Source organism: Pseudonaja textilis, chromosome 3 (genome assembly GCF_049901715.1).
Source record: "Pseudonaja textilis isolate UNSWEBS1 chromosome 3, rPseTex1.2, whole genome shotgun sequence".
NCBI lineage: Eukaryota > Metazoa > Chordata > Lepidosauria > Squamata > Elapidae > Pseudonaja > Pseudonaja textilis.
In genome coordinates, this window is record NC_141992.1 from 4,304,452 (window position 1) to 4,321,050 (window position 16,599).

At 46.6% G+C, this 16,599-nt stretch overlaps 2 protein-coding genes across 2 annotated transcripts in view; both read left to right on the forward strand.

Annotated features, from left to right (window-relative positions):
- Positions 1-16,599, forward strand: part of SRXN1 (sulfiredoxin 1) — a 126,158-nt gene that overhangs the window by 78,900 nt on the left and 30,659 nt on the right. The gene's annotated exons all lie outside the window — the stretch shown is intronic.
- Positions 350-16,599, forward strand: part of CSNK2A1 (casein kinase 2 alpha 1) — a 43,854-nt gene continuing 27,604 nt past the window's right edge. The window contains exon 1 of the mRNA XM_026721266.2: positions 350-456. The gene's annotated coding sequence lies outside the window, so the exon portion shown is untranslated. The remainder of the gene's footprint in view (positions 457-16,599) is intronic.

Below are 16,599 nucleotides of genomic sequence, written 5' to 3' on the forward strand. Positions count from 1 at the left end.
GAGAAAGGGAGAGAAAGAAATTGAAAGAGAGAAATTGAGAAAGAAGAGAGAGAAATAAATAAATAGAGAGACACATAGAAAGGGAAAGAAAGGAACTGAGAGAGAGAGAGAGACAGAGACAGAGACAGAGAGAGAAGAAGAAGAAGAAGAAGAAGAGAGAGAGAGAGAGAGAGAGAGAGAGAGAGAGAAATTGGGGGAGAGGGGAATAAGGCAGGCGTGCCTCTCAACCAACTCCATCTCCCAGCATTCGCGCGGAAGGCGAGGGGCATAGAGGCACGAGGGCAAGAGAGGCCGGGGGGAGGCCGAGGAAAGGCGGAGGACCGAAGCGAGCAGCTTCCGCTTCCGGCCAGCCTCGCTTTGGGCCCTGCGGTGGCGGCCGAGCCTTGTGCCGCCGCCATATTGTCTGTGTGAGGCCGGTGAGGCGGGTGGACGGCGGGGCGCCCGGCGGCTGGTCAGGTAACGGCGAGGCGGGAACAGTCCGAGAAGCCGGGGAGTGGGGAAGAGAGAGCCGGGCAAGGGGGAGGGGGACCCTCCTGCAACCCCTTTGGAGGAGGGGCAGCGATGAATGGAGTGGCGGGCGCTCCCCCTCCCCTCCCCGCCTCTGTAGCCTCCGGGAAGGGAGGGGGGCAGAGGAGGAAAAAGAGGGGGGTTCCTTGAATGGGGGCGCTGCTCCCGCCAAAGCCTCTCCCCCCGCCCATTGAAGCGAGGCTCCTTTGGGGTGGGCCTTCCCTCGACTCCCTCCCCATTTCGGTGCTCCTTCCCCAACCTGGCGCCCTCTAGCTGCGCTACATTCGCCCCTCCCCCCACCAGAATGGGGTGGGGGTGGGTGGGTCCTTGGCAGGCCGGGCTGGGGAGGGAGGACCCCCCAACAAGGGGGGAAGAGGGACACCCCTGTTGCAAGGAAGTCTGATGGGGGCATTCTGGGGGAGGCCCAAGGACCCCTCCCCAAACCAAGACCCCCCCTTATAGGGAAGACCCCCAGATTCTGGCTTTAGATTCTCCCTCACCAAGGGACACCCCCCATATATCTAAACTAATGGGGGGAGCAGGCAGGGGGACCCCCCACCAGGGAAGACACTCAAATTCTGGGTTAAGATTCTCCCCCATCCAGGACTCCCCAACCAAGACCCCCTCCCCATATCTATACTAATGGGGGACCGAGCAGGGGGACACCCCCCCCCCCAGATAGGGAAGAGTCTTGGATTCTGGATTCAGGTTCTACCAAGGGCTCCCTCAAGCCAAGAACCCCCCATATCTAAATGGGGGAGCAGGCAGGGGACACCCCTTCCCCCAAATAGGGAGGACCTTCGGATTCTGGATTCTCCCCAAAGGACCCCCCCAATCCAAGACACCCTCCCACCCTATATCTAAACATTGGTAGTAGCATTAAGATTCCTATGGGGCCAGGATCTGGTGCTAATGCTACCAGGAATATTTGGATATCTGAGGGGGGTGTTTTGTTTTGCAGAGGGGGTCCTTAGTGATGGAGAGTCTTAATTCAGAATCTGAGGGTCCTCCCTGTATGGATGGTGGGGGGTTGGAGGTCCCCTTATTTGCACCCTCCATTCATTCATTCATCCATTCATTCATTCATTCGTTCCTCTAGGGCCGATTCAGGGGCGTCTTGGCTCCCGCAGCAACGTTGGGATCCTGGCATCAGGATGGAGAGGGGGGAAAGCTGCAACTCGCTGGCAGTGTGATGTTGGCAATGTGATATTGTCGTTGTGCGAACAGGGAGGGCGAAGGGAGGCTGGCTGGGAGGTCTGCAGTGCTGCATCGTCCTAGGGGTTGTTGTGGTTATAACGGGGGTTTCATTGGAGGGGCTGCGAATCCCAGTTTGCATCCTGGTTTACCGTGGGCTGCAGGGCGTCCCAACACGTGTCTTTTGCTTGTGTTCAGGATCTCTTTGGTGCTTTGAGGGATCTTCTTCCCCCCAAACCTCTGATCAAGGAGGAAAGGTGCGTGTTTTTTTTTTTTTAAAAAAAACTTTAGTTCCCTCAGGTTTTCTGGTAATTGAGCTGATGAGCCTCTTTGAAAAGACCAGTGGGGCTCCGGTGTCTGGCAGCTAGAAATATAATTACGGGTGGTTTAAATCATGCTTGTTGATCTCCTAGTCAGAAGACCTTTGGTTTGGGAATTAGTTTCTCTTGAGGTTGTTTTCTGCTTTAAACTTTCATTTGTTTGTTTGTTCTCCCCCCTCTCCCTCCAGATCACCGGGTTAAGAGAGAATATTTGTAGCTCTGGGTTGAACTGGGAGGTTCTTGGTGCTTTCTGAGTCTGGCTTGTCTTCTTGCAGATGTTGCAATTGCCAAACTTGGTAACATCATCAGGGAAGGGAAGGGAATGACCTTTGTGGAAAGGAGGAAGATTATGGGGTCCTTGGTGATCTCTGAGCTTTGGTGGTTTCCTTGCAGACGTTTCATGACCCAACTAGGGGATATCTTCAATGCTAAAAGAGAGCAGGGTTTGCAGAGAGGAGGAGGATTATGGGGTCCCTGATGTTCTCTGAGCTTGGCTGTTTTCTTTGCAGACATTTCGTGACCCAACCGGGGAACATCTTCAGTGCTAGAAGGGAGTGGCATTTGCAGAGCAGAGGAGGATGTTATGGGGTCACTGGTGATCTCTAAACATTTCATGACCCAACTAGGTAATATCATCAGTGCTAATCTAGCACTGATAATGTTATCTAGTTGGGTTATGAAATGTCTACAAAAAAACCAATCTCAGAGACAGTAACAACCCCATAGTTGCTTTCCTCCTCCTCCTCCTCCTCCTCCTCCTCCTCCTCCTCCTCCTCCTCCTCCTCCTCCTCCTCCTCCTCCTCCTCCTCCTCCTCCTCCTCCTCCTCCTCCTCCTCCTCTTCTCCACAAACCCTATTCTCTTCTAACACTGATGATCTTACCTAGTTGGGTAATGAGACATCTGCAAACAAAACCCAACAAAACTCAAGAGCCCTTTTCTCCTTACTACTGGTTGAATGTATTCAGGGCATCATTACTCAGGGCATCACTACTCCATCCCTCAGTTGGCAATCTTCAAGAGCCAGCTGGTGATTACTAAGCAATCCTGTGGGTTTAAAACAGTTAAGCAGAACAGTTTGGAAACTATTTCTTGTATTTGAAACTTGTTGAGGCTTTTCCAAAACAGGATTGTGCCTGTTGTTGGAAGTAAAAATGTTACAGATGCAGCCCAAACTTTCTGTGGCTAAGCAAAACATCGGTTGAAATGAGCTTTGCCCCGTTTTGCGACCTTTCTGGCCACAGCTGTTAAGTGAATCACTGCAGGGGGTTCAGCTAGTCACCCGGTTGTTAAGTGAGTCCGCCTTCCCCATCCACTTTGCTTGCCAGAAGGTCGCAAAAGGAGGACCTCTGGACACTACAACCATCTTAAAATATTGCCAAGCATCCAAATTTTGACCAGGGGGATGCTGCAACAGTCCTGTGCGAAAAACGGTTATAAGTCCCCTTTTTTCCCCGGGCTGTTGTAACTTCGGTCACTAAATGAACTGTTGTAGGTCGAGGACTACAACTGTAACGACACTGGGGTGTTCCTTATCCTTGCAACGAGGACCTCACGGCTGCCTCTTGCTCTCAATTTCCTCCCCAAGGTTCATTTTTCCTGCATTTCCTGAGCTGCGTTGCGTCCTCCCTCCTTAATCATGGTGGGAAAACCGTCCTGGTTGCCACGAATCCCAAGAGCCACCTCCCTCCCATTTCCTAACACAGGTCCTCTGTAGAGGTGAGGAGGGAGTGTGCCAAAAACAATGGTGCCAATAGTTGTGTAGTTGTTCTTCCTGGGGTTCTGGAAGGATATGTGGAGCGTGCCTACGTTTGTTGGATATCGTAAGCTGAAACGAGAGTAAACAGGAAAAAACAAACAAACAGTAAATACAGGTAGGGCTCGGCTTACGGCCACGTTTGAGGTCAAAATTTGTGTTGCTAAGTGCGACAGTTAAGTGAAACCGTCATAAATACGAGTCAGCTGCCTCGTGATTATGGGGATGCGACAACAGCCGTAAGTGTGTGAGAAATAGTCGTAAGTCCCCTTTTTTTTTCCAGTGCTGTTAATAACTTTGAATGGTCACTAAGAGAACTGTTGCAAGTCGAGTTTACAACCACAACTGAACCCAGCATTTCTTTTGCTAAATGAGACAGTTGTTAAGTGAACTCTCATTTTAGGGCTCGCTTCGGTTCTAACTAACCCGTTGGGGAAAGGGAAGGATTTACAGCTAGTCCTCGACTTACGGCCACAATGGAGCCCAACATTTCTGCTGCAAAGCGAGGCATTTATTAAGTGAGTTTTGCCCTGTTTTACGGCCTTTCTTGGCCACAGTTAACTGAACCGCTGCAGCTGTTTGGAGAGTAACGTGGTGGTTACGTGAATCTGGCTTCCCCATTGGCTGGTCAGAAGGTGACCAAAAAGGGAAATCACATGACCCCAGGATACTGCAACGGTCATAAATATGAGTCAGTTGCCAAGTGCCCAAATTCTGATCACATGACCATGGAGATGCTGCAACGGTCATAAGTGTGAAACACTTTTCTTCAGTGAGGTGGTAACTTCGAATGGTCACTAAACACACTGTTGTAAGTGGAGGATTACCTGTATGAGGAACCAGCCATGTGTTTTGTGTTAGGGAGATTTTTGAGGTGGGAGATTATAGAATCACAGAAATCCAGGCACGGAGGTCTTCTAGTCTGAGGGGTCGCCAACCTCTTGGACTTCAGGGACCACCAAACCCATAATTTTAAATCCCGCGGACCAGAGACCCTGGGAAAATCCCCCAAAAATGTCTGCAGGAAAATTCCCCACCCCGTTTTCCCACCGATCGATCGTTCTTTATTTGGGATCGCAGGATACCGTCCCCAGCTCCGTTCTCAGGGGGGAGAGAGAGAGAGAGGAGAGACTTTTGGCTTTTTGCAAGGAAAGCAGCAGAAGTCTTTCTTTCTCTCCCTCAAACTCTGCCAGACATGAGTCTTTGCCAGCACAGCCTCTTGGCGCAGGAGGCCTTGCAGGGGCCCAAAGGCTCATTTCGGGCGGAGTTTGGGGGAGAGAAAGAAAGACTTTGGCTGTTTTCCTTGCATGCAGCCAGAAGCAGAAGCAGAAAGAAGCAGCCCGATGGCCAGGCCAGGCACGTGGGGCGAGTGGGGCAACTTCCTCCCTTCCACCCTTTCCCCCTCCCCTCCCTACCTCGTGTTGTTCGCAATGCAAGCGACGCAAGTTCCCATTTGGGCCGCGTGGGCGGCACAGCCTTGTGTTCCCGCGCAGCTTGGATTCATTGCTTTGGGGGTGACGTTTCTCTGTGGACCACCACAGTTTTCTCGCGGACTACCAGTAGTCCCCAGTCCACTGGTTGGTGACCACGGATCTAGTCCAATCCCAGTTCCAAGGTCATTTCAGCCAAATGGTTGACCAATTTTTTCTCAAACCCCGCCAGTGATGGAGCATCTCTGGAAGGCAAGCTTGTTCCATAGATAAATTGTCCTATAATTTTTTATACTACAATTTAGAATAGATCTTGATGCTTCCCCCACCCTCCCTGTTTGTTTATAGGTATGGCTTCCATGTCTCCATCAATAATACTATAATATTATTATTATAATAATACTGTGGCCGCCTCATGCAGGCAGCCCTGAACTTAACGACCACAGTGGAGCCCAACATTTCTGTTGCTAAGTGAGGCGTTTGTTAAAAGTGAGTTTTTGCCCCGTTTTACGAATTGTCTTCCTTGCCACATTTGTTAAGTGAGCCACTGCTGCGATGGTTAAATTAGTCACATGGTTCTTAAGTGAATCAAGTCATAAATACGAGTCAGTTGTCAAGCACATTCGAATGTAAATCGTGGCCGCTGGGATTCTACAAGTCGTAAATGTGAAAAACAGCCGTAAGTCACTTTTTTCGGTGCCGTTGTAACTTCAAATGGTCACTAAATGAACTGTTGTAAGTCTTGCACCACCTGTATTAAATTTTTGGTGTTTTTTTTTGTTTGTTTGTAAACATCTGATCTTACTGTCTTGGGGAATTCGTTTCCTCCCCTCTTTAAAATGACAGGAGTCTGTTAAAGAGGCCTAAGGAATCTCCTCCTAGTTTCTACTCCTGTCTGTTTGATCATGGACTTTATACTGTGGTGAAAGTTGAACCGTGAATCAGCTAGGAACCTGTTTTACTGCGGGCAAGGCATGATTTAATTGGCGAGTCCAAATTTGGTGGAAAAACTCAGAGTAGATTTGTTAATGGAATTCTTTGGGTGGTTTGCGATTTCTTCATTCTTGTAGGAAGAAGCAAAATCACTGGCCTTTATTTTATTTTATTTTATTTAGAAAATTCATATTGCCGCCTACTCTCACATGGCAGATAACAGATAATCAGAGTTGGAAGGGTCCTTACAGGTCATCTAGTCCAACCCCCCACCCAAGCAGGGGACCCTACACCATTTCTGACAAATGGCAGTCCAATGTCTTCTTGAAAGTCTCAAGTGATGACGTTCCCACAACTTCAGAAGGCAACTTCTGTTCCATGGGATGAATGTTCTCACTATCAGAAAGTTTTTCCTTATTTCTAAGTTGAATCTCTCCTTGTTCAGTTTCCATCCATTATTCCTTGTCTGGCCTTCAGGTGCTTTGGAGAATATCCCCCTCCTCCTCTCTGGGGCAATCCCTCAAATATTGGAAGGCTGCTCTCCTGTCTCCCCTGGTCCTTCTCCTCCCTAGACTAGCCAGGCCCAGTTCCTGCAACCGTTCATCGTATGTTTCATCCTCCAGTCCCCTAATCATCCTGGTTGCTCTTCTCTGCCCTCTTTCTAGAGTCTCAACATCTTTTTTATAATGCGGTGACTCAAGGTGGCTTGCAGGGATATAAAAACAGCATATAAAAATAACACACCCCTCCCCAAAGTTATTAATGTAGAAGTCGTCCTGGACTTAACCACCAAAATTGAGCTCAAGATTTCCGTTCCTAAATGAGACAATTGTTAAGTGAGTTTTCACCCTACGGAGTCCCTCTGTGAGGGAGATGGGTGGTTTAAAAACCTGACAGGTAGATAAATAGGTTTTATGAAAAGCACTATTGTATTCTAGAAACCTTCAAACTCTCAGACAAACAGGGAGAACTGTGGTCTCCTGTAGGTCTTATTTTCAAAGTAACCATAACCCTAATCTGTCCAGCCAAGCAAAGGAAAGTGTGAATAACAGGTCAATTCATCTTCTGATGTTCTTTGTGGAGAAGGTTAGGTCCCAGGTGGTTCTATTTTGATGCCTACAGGTAGTCCTCGACTTAGGACGACAATTGAGCCCCACATTTCAGTTGAATAAATATCGTCGACTTTTGCAGCCACAGTTGCTAAGCGAATCAGCGCGGTGGTTACGTTAAGTGAATCGAGCTCCCCCACTGACTTTGCTTGTCAGAAGGTCGCAAAAGAGATGACTTTGGGGCACAGCAACCGTCATAAGTACATGCCAGTTGCCAAGCCTCTGAATTTTGATCACATGGCCCTGGGGATGCTGCGATCAAGGATTGTGTGAAAAACAGCCATAAGTCCCCCTTTTTTTTCAGTGCCGTAAAAACTTTGGACATCCACTAAATGAGCAGGTTGTAAGTGGAGAATTGCCTGTATGCAGTTTCCTAATTTAAACCCATTTGACTTCCAGTGGACTTTCCACAAACAATCTAGCTTTACAAGGTGGTTCTTTGTGGACCAATTGAGTTTTAAATTGCACGTAAACCCACGTTTATTTGAACTTACCCTTGAAGAAACAGGAGGGGTTTTATAACGTCTGTTAAACACCATTTCTGCTTAACCAGTTTTTTTTTTCCAAGAAGGCTTTCCATTGCAGCCAAGATTGGCAATGGGGATGTCAGCTAAATTAAGTTGCCAATTGGGCATGTCCTTTCCCTGAAAAATGGCTTCTTTTCATGAAATAACTATTATGGAATTTACTTCACGCTGTTGACTAATGTTTCTGACTCTTGTTGCTTCCAATAATATCGTGCTTCCCTCAAAACGAGGCCCTGTCTTATATATTTTTTCCACCAAAAATGCACCAGGTCTTATTTTCGGGGAGGGGATGTGATTCACCTCACTTGCACGTCTCGCCGCCGGCCTCCTTTTCACTGTCAGAGGCCTTCAGGGGTAATTTCTGCAGCCGCCAAGGCTTTCCCGGAGGCCTTTGCAGCCAATAACAGAACTCCGGATCGATCTGGAGCTCTGTTATCGGTTACAGAGGCCTTCGGGAAAGCCTTGCCGGTTGCAGAAGAAATGGGACGGCAAAGCAGGTGTCAGGGGGTGTGTATGTGCAAGGCCTGGTTGCAACTATCCAAAGGCAAGTAGTAAGGCAGCTCCACCATCCCCACCCTAGATTAATTTTTACCCATGCACCCTGGAGTTGGCGAGGTCTTAGGGCAGAGGTCTTCCAACTTGACAGCTTTAAGACTTTGTGGACTTCAACTCCCAGAATTCCTCCTCGGGTCATGTTAGCTCAGGAATTCTGGGAGTTGAAGTCCACAAAGTCTTCAATTTGCCAAGTTTGAAGACCCTTGACTTAGGGCTTATTTTTGGGGTGGGTGGGTGGGTGTAGGGCTTATTTTGGGTGCACATGTGAAAAAACAACCAAGGGCTTACTTTCGGGGGAGGTCGTATTTTTAGGGACAGGGCCAAAAATGAAATTGTGGTAAAGCAGAAATCCCTGAACTTTCTGACTTTGTGGACTGGCTGGGGGCAGGGAGGGGGGTGGAAGAGAATGGCTATGTGCGAATGGCAGGCAAGCATGTAGCAGCCCGGTTCTGAACGGGCCTTGAACCAGTAGGGGTTGGTGACCTCTGTAGTAAAACACTAAATGTTGAAATGAAAATGGAAGGCCTGGCCTAACGTTACCCTGAGTGAATTAATCATGGGAGGGATGGTTTTTCCTCCCTGGTGAGTAATTGCAAGGTTGCGTTGTAATCGGCTGTCAGTCTAAAGGTTCCCCTTTGCGAACGCCGAGATTCTTCCGTTATATTGCAAGGATTTACTTCGCATGAATTCCTTGAATCCAGTTTACGGTGTGTCTCAACCGTCGGCGACTTTAAGATGGGCGGACTGCAACTCCCAGAATTCCCCCAGCCAGTCGCGGCTGGCTGGGGGAATTCTGGGAGCTGTAGTCCACCCATATCTTTAAAGTCACCAAGGCTGAGAAATAGTGTTTTATAAAGATTTCAAATTTAAGAGAAGAGGTGCAAAGAGTCTTTCAAGCTTTTTTTGACGTTCGCAGCATCCTGCGATCACTTAATGATATTTTTTTTTTGTTGGAAACCGGGGATTCTCCTTTCTGTCAAAAACCCCTTATAGCAAACTGGCTTGTTTAATGGCTCCCTTTAGAATTGCCCTGTTGCTTAACAACCACTTCAGAAAGTGGAAAAATCCGTCACGGCCCTGTGGCGACTTATTTCCCCAACCCTGACCGTAATAGCAGGCGCGCTTATTGTCATAAGGACAGCCAAGGACTACCTGTACAGCCATGCAGGTGGCGGTTGACTTACAACCACCATCGAGCCCAAAATTTATGTTGCGGAGTGAGACATATGTGAAGTGAGGTTTTGCTCCATTTTACGACTTCTCTTGCCACGTTCGTGAAGTGAATCACTTCGGTTGTTAAAGTAGTAACCCCGTTGTTAAGGGAATCTGGCTTCCCTGTGGACAGCCCGCTCCCCCGGTCGCAAAAGGGGATCACATGTCCCTGGGACACTGCAACGGTCATAAATGCGAGTCAGTCTGAATTTGGATCGCATGACAGTGGGGACGATGAAATGGTCGTAAGTGTGAAAATTGGTTATCTCAAAAGGGCTTCTTTTTCAAGAGACAACTGGACTTTTCTGGTTTCTTCTCTGAAGACGTTTCGCTTCTCATCCAAGAAGCTTCTTCCGCTTTGACAGGACAGTGGAGAATGGAAGGATTTATATTCCTTGCAGACAGCTGGTCATTTGCATCCTTTTTAGAGAGTTGTTGAGGCCACTTGGAGGTTTAAGGACTGTCTGTATACCGATTTTGGCACTGGCCCTTGCTAGTTGTGCCTCTGAATTATTGGTCCCTGCTGATGATAAAGTATAAAAAATAAAATAAAATTAAAAGACAGGGTGAGAGTCATATTCCCCCTGGGATGAGTCAAGATATTTTGCATCTTTGCAAGAGACGCCCTTCACACCCGGTCGAGCGATGACGCAGCACGCTCCTCCTTTACAGTGCAAATTCCGAAAACTTGCTCGCAGAGGTAGAATATTTTTGGGAGGAGACTTTCTAAATATTTTGTGTGGGTTTTATTTTTTATATTTTTTTTGAACATGGCTTTTATATTTAGTCACTTTTCTCGCGTCTTTCCCTTCCGAAGGTAGGAGGTGATATCTTAAAACCTAAGTGTCATATAAATTGGGTACAGAAATCTGGGTCTTTACTTTTCGTTGAGGCTTTGCGTGGAAGGAGAAAAGGAAGTTGACATTTTATACGGGTCGCCCCCTTTTAGAAGAATCCAGGTGAGGCTTTCGAAGTCTTCAGCTCGGTAGTCCCTACCATTTGAAGAATATAATTGGATTATTGACCTTGAGTGGCGGTTGAGAACTGACAGTTCATGGCCTGGTCTAAATTAACGTGCAGGTAATCCTTGGCTTAACGACCACCAGGGAGCCCCAAAATTAAGTTGTTAAGCAAGACATGTTGCTCCATTTTATGACCCGGGTGTGAATGGTATCACTGCAATTCATGGCAAGATACGTGGCAAATAAATTTAAGAAGTAAAAATGTTATACAACAGAAAACATGAGTCTAATGTGGAATCAAAATGTACCAGAGTGTCACTTATAGCAATAAGACTTATAAGGATGAGACCTAGATACATAGATTGATAAATCACTAGACGAGAGAGAAAGAATTACATTAAAGAATCTTAAAAATTAGATAGTTATCTTTAAAAAAAATAGAGATAGATGACAGTATCTTTTAAAAATTAGACAGATGAGGTGGAATGTTTTAAACGTTAGATGATAGATACAGAGATAGATATCTTTTCTTCCTTCCTTCCTTCCTTCCTTCCTTCCTTCCTTCCTTCCTTCCTTCCTTCCTTCCTTCCTTCCTTCCTTCCTTCCTTCCTTCCTTCCTTCCTTTCTTTCTTTCTTTTATATATATCAAAGCAAAATACCACTCATGCATCATCACAAAATCTCCAGAACCGTAAAACATACAAACTTGAAATTGGGCACCTATGTTCCTCTTGGCTTCTAGGTGCTCACTAAGAAAGGGTTTTTCAAAATGACCATCAGAGCATTTAGAGTATTTCCTATATTATTAACACACTCTGATGCTAAGGAGTTCTACTCCCCCTCCCCACCTGAAAAGAAATCTCTTCCAAATGCAAAACCCAAGCAGAGGAGTTTCAGTTTCACAGCAGCAAGCAGCTTTAGTACAGAACAGTTGAGCTAAGCCACAGCCAGCTTCCTTACTGTCTCCTTGTTGCTCACACAGCAAATACTGCTTCAACTTCCAAACAGCCCTCAACCCTCTGACACACCGACAAGATGCCAGCCAGATGAATACCGATGGATGCTGGTAGGAAGAGGCAGAATTCCCTCCCCCTTATTTTCCTGCCCCAAAATTAAACCCGACCGCATAGTTTCGTAGCGAAGAACCGGCATAGAGCTAGTCGAGATAGATAGATAGATAGATGTGAGAGGTAATAGAGAGATGCATAGAGAGAGATGGATGAGAGAGAGAGATAATACGATGGATAGAGATAGATGAGAGAAGGTGGTATCCTTTAAGGATAAGATTAGATAATGGACAGATTAGTTGATTCTTGGGGTGAAGGTTGTATGAGGGTGAAGGTTGGGGAGAAGCCATGATAGATCCCATGCCAGTGACCCACAAATCTCTCTCTCTCTCTCTCTCTCTCTCTCTCTCTCTCTCTTTCTCTTTCTCTCTTTCTCTCTTTCTCTCTCTCTCTCTCTCTCTCTCTCTTTTCTCTTTCTGTCTCTCTGTTTCTCTTCTCTCTCTCTTTCTCTTCTCTCTCTTTCTCTCTCTCTCTCTCTCTCTCTCTTCTCTCTTTCTCTCTCTCTCTCTTTCTCTCTCTCTCTCTCTCTCTCTCTCTCTCTCTCTCTCTCTCTCTCTCTCTCTGTTGGATGGCTCTGATTTTTTGTTTTCTTTTAGATTTGTTAAGCAATCAGACATCCACCCCTGCTCTTCTGTTCTACTTCCATTTCCTGTTCCCTGGCTTGAAACCCGAGCTCGTTCCGATGCTTCTGGCTTCCAGGAGCTGCCCGGTTGTCTGACATCCATTATTCAGCCTATCCGCCAAAGCCCCATTCTGCTCTTCCGGTTTTTCACGCACGGTTTTTCCAGCAGTCGGGGCTGCAAAATCCCTAGACCAGAGAGAGCTGCAAGTGCACTGCTCTGTGTGTGTGTGTAAAAAATGCTTCTGCTCACAAAACGCATAAATCCTGTGGTTTCTTTTCCATTTTCGTTTATTGAAGGGTATTCAGTGTAACATTGATGGTATTCCCTAGTTGGGTCATGAAAGGTCTGCAAGAAAACAACCAAGCTGAGAGAGAATCAAGCCCCCCCGCCACACTCCTCCTCTTCCTCTCTGCAAACCCCTCCCCCTTCTAAAAGTCTGTAGAGATTCTCAATCATCCAGGTCATGATTGTCCCAAAGGTGGGGGGTTTTTTTGGAGGCAACTGGGACTTTCTTTTTTTTTGAAGGCGTTTTGCTTCTCATCCGAGAAGCTGCTTCAGCTCCGAGTGGATGGTGGGGAAAAGAAGGATTTCTGCTCCTTGCAGGCAGCTGGTCCTTTGCAATGCATCATTTTAGAGAGTCCTTGAGGCCACTTGGAGGTTTATCTGTGTTCTCAGGGTCCACCTGAGTGATGCTCCTGGTTCCTGTCGCCGCTATAAAAAAGAGGTTGAGACTCTAGAAAAAGTGCAGAGAAGAGCAACCAGGATGATGAGGGGACTGGATGATGAATGGTTGCAGAAACTGGGCCTGGCTAATCTAGGGAAGAGAAGGACCAGGGGAGACATGATAGCGGTCTTCCAATATTTGAGGGGCTGCCACAGGGAGGAGGAAGGGGGTCAAGCTATTTTCTAAAGCTCCTGTAGGCCAGACAAGGAATAATGGATGGAAATTGAACAAGGAGAGATTCAACCTGGGAATAAGGAGAAATTTTCTGACAGTGAGAATAAATAACTAATGGAACAGAAGTTGCCTTCAGAAGTTGTGGGAGCTTCATCCCTGGAGGCTTTCAAGAAGAGACAGGACTGCCATTGGTCAGAAATGGCGTAGGGTTTCCTGCCTGGGCAGCGGCGGGGGGTTGAACTAGATGACCTACAGGGTCCCTTTCAACCTGGTTAAATTTGTATCCATAGTCTGCAGGACGACCCTCTAAAAGGATGCAAGTGACCAGCTATCTGCAAGGAATATGAATCCTTCCATTCCCCCCTATCCTGTCGGAGCTGAAGAAGCTTCTTGGATGAGAAGCGAAACGTCTTCAAAGAAAAAAAAATCAGTCCAATTGCCTCCTGAAAAAGCACCTTTGGTACCTCTCCCTCCTAGCGCTGATCGTGTTCCCTAGTTGGGTCCTGAAACGTCTGCAAGAAAACAACCCCGCTCGGAGAGCACCTCAGTTCGACCCTGAGCTACAAATAAATCTCCTTTATATGGGGAGATAATAACTGGGAGAGTTATTCTCAGATTTTGTTTGTTTGTTTTACAAACCTAGGTGTTTGCGTTGCGTTGAGAGAACTCAAAATCCATTACGTCCTCCCATCAGAGCTGTTTTTAAATGTTAAAAGAATTCCGCAGTGGTGTGGAATATTCCCTATTTCACGGAGGTCTATTATTTGCAAAGAAAATAGACAAAAGGGCCATGATTGCAAAAAAAAAAAAAAAAAGAGGGAACCAAAGAATGGAAGTCAAACGCATGCTCTCTGGTTTTGGAGATTCTGGATAGTTTTGTGCAACAACGGCAGAAACATGGAGGCCGCGTTGGTTTCGGTGTACATTCCTCATAACTGCAGCTTTCAGCTTTTAATTTCTTCAAATATAGAGACTTCCAACAGTTTAGTGTCTGTTGAAAGCTACAATGGCACTGAAATACGTGACAAGCCCAATGTCAACTCATAAAACATTCCTACGCCTGTTTTAGTAGTTGCCATTAAAAAAAAAACAGGGTGGGGGGAGGAAGAAGGAAATTTGGAAGAGCAGTGCAGCAGTTTGGAAGCAGAAATACATTCCAACTCTGTATCTTTAAAAGATTGTAACTAATATACCAGAGCTTTTGCCCGGGAATATACTTAATAGGAGAACAATGACCCCCGGCCCGTGAAGGTGCTCAATGGGAGAATCTGGTTTGTGAGACACCCAGAGGGGAGGGGGGGAAAAAGGGTCCCAGGGGACTGGAAATGACCTAGGCCAGAGTTGGCTTCATACAGGACAGGGCCAGGATGTCGCCTCTAATGAATCCTTTGAAGCTTTTTGAAGTTTGGCTTGAGAATCATTTAATTGGGGCGATTTCTGGAATCCTGACAGTGGTGCAGTTGGATTCACTTAACAGCCAGGTTACCAACTTATCAATGGCAGCGTTTCACTTAACAACGGAGGCAAGAAAGGTGACAAACAGTCACTGAACAAGTGCTTGACTTTGCAGCAGAAACGGGGGGCTCAGTTGTGGCCGTAACACGGGGACCATCTGTATTATAAGAATTTCTTTGTAGGTCCAGTGTCAGCCTCTACTGGGTGCTGGAAAGTCAGCGAACAAACCACTTTACTCACAGGCTTGTAGGTGAATTTCAAAGGTTTCACAGGACCCGGAAATGGAAATGTGGGGGTACACAGGTAGTCTGCAAGTTATGACCGTAATTGAGCCTGTCATTAATTGGGTCGTTAGGTGGCCCTGCCTGATTTTAATGCCTTTATGTCGTACAGGTTACTTGTCATGTAACAAGTACGTACTCACAGTCATTAAAGCAAACCCATTCTCCGCTATTGGATGGGAGTTTTTTCCCCCTGAAAATCAGAAGTAAATTTCACTTTCTGGGAGGGGAAACGTTATAAATGATGGCCAGTGTGATTTTTAAATACTGCAAATGTCCATAAATGTCCATCAGAACTTCACATCTGGGTCAGAAGTATCTTTCTCTCCAATGGTCGGTAAGCAACCAGTCATAAGTTGAGGATTTCCTATACAGGTAGTCTTCGACTTACGAACCACAATTGAGCCCAAAATGTTAAGTGAATTTAGCCCCGATTTACGACCTTTCTGGCCACGGTTGTTAGGTGAATCATTGCATTTGTTAAGTTAGTCACCCCGTTGTTAAGTGAATCTGGCTTCCCCCATTGACTTGGCTTGTCAGAAGGTCGCGAAAGGGGATCACTTGACTCCCCGGGGGATGCTGCGACCGTTGTAAATGTGAGTAGGTTATCCAGCATCGGAATGTAAGCCCATGTGACCATGTGAGATGCTGCAACAGTTGTTAAGCATGAAAAATGGTCATAGGTGACTTTTCGGTGCTGTTATAAGCGTCGTGGTCCGTCGGCGGCCTGCGGAGCTGGCAGCCGAGTCAGACAATGGGAAGGAACATGACCCAGTCCTGGAGTCTGGGGAGAACTTGGTTGAAGGATGGGGCCAGGGCCACCTGGAAGTTATGTCCTGACTTTGGAGTCTCCAGAATCTGACATCAAGTGAGGCAGAGGAACAGAGGGAGCCTGTTCCCAGTTCGCGCTTGCGCAGAGCTGCCAGAAGGCAAGAACCATTAAGACAAAAGGGGCGACTCAGGAGTAAGGCTGGGATATGATTGGCCCCTCCCATAAGACAAAAAGGAGAAGCAAAGGGACATGAGCCTTTGCAGGAAGCAACTTCGTTCGTTCTGGTCAATTTAAATTCTGAAGTTCCACGTGGACTTTGTGCTCTGTTTGGCCTTCAACAACTAATGGCCAATTTAGTCATTGGCAGCATTTCCAGGGAGATAAAGGTGGGTGCTTATCAGCCTTATCCCGAAGGACCTTGGCAGAACTCCCGTTGGACTCTTCACAAACTCTGTGGGACTCATTATGGGCTGTGAATGCATATAATTCACAGCTGTTGAAATAAAAACAAGTTTTGGGGGAAACAGCATGCGATTGTTATTGTCTCAGGAAGCCTTGGTCAGAACAGTAACCTTGGTTGCTAAATGAATCGTAAGTCAAGCACCACCTGTACAGTATAATAGAATAGTTTTACATCTGGTGGGTGGTATATAGGAGAAATATTCAAATGCTTATGTAAATTGTAGCCTCCCTGGAAAAATTGGTTTTTAGGAAATTATTTCTTTGTCTTCTGTTTACGTCTTACTTATTCTGTTTTGTGGTTTGTATAGTTGTTCCTTGACTTAAAAACATTGGTTTGGGGACTGTTCGAATTTACAACGCCACTGAAAAAAGTTTTTTCACGCTTAACGACCGATTGCAGCATCCCCACAGTTACACGATCAAAATTCAGCCACTTGGCAACCGTCACATGTTCACGACGGTCGCAGCGTCCCGGGGTCACATAATTTCCTTTTGCAACCAGCAAAAGCCCATGGGGAAGCCACATTCACTTTACAAC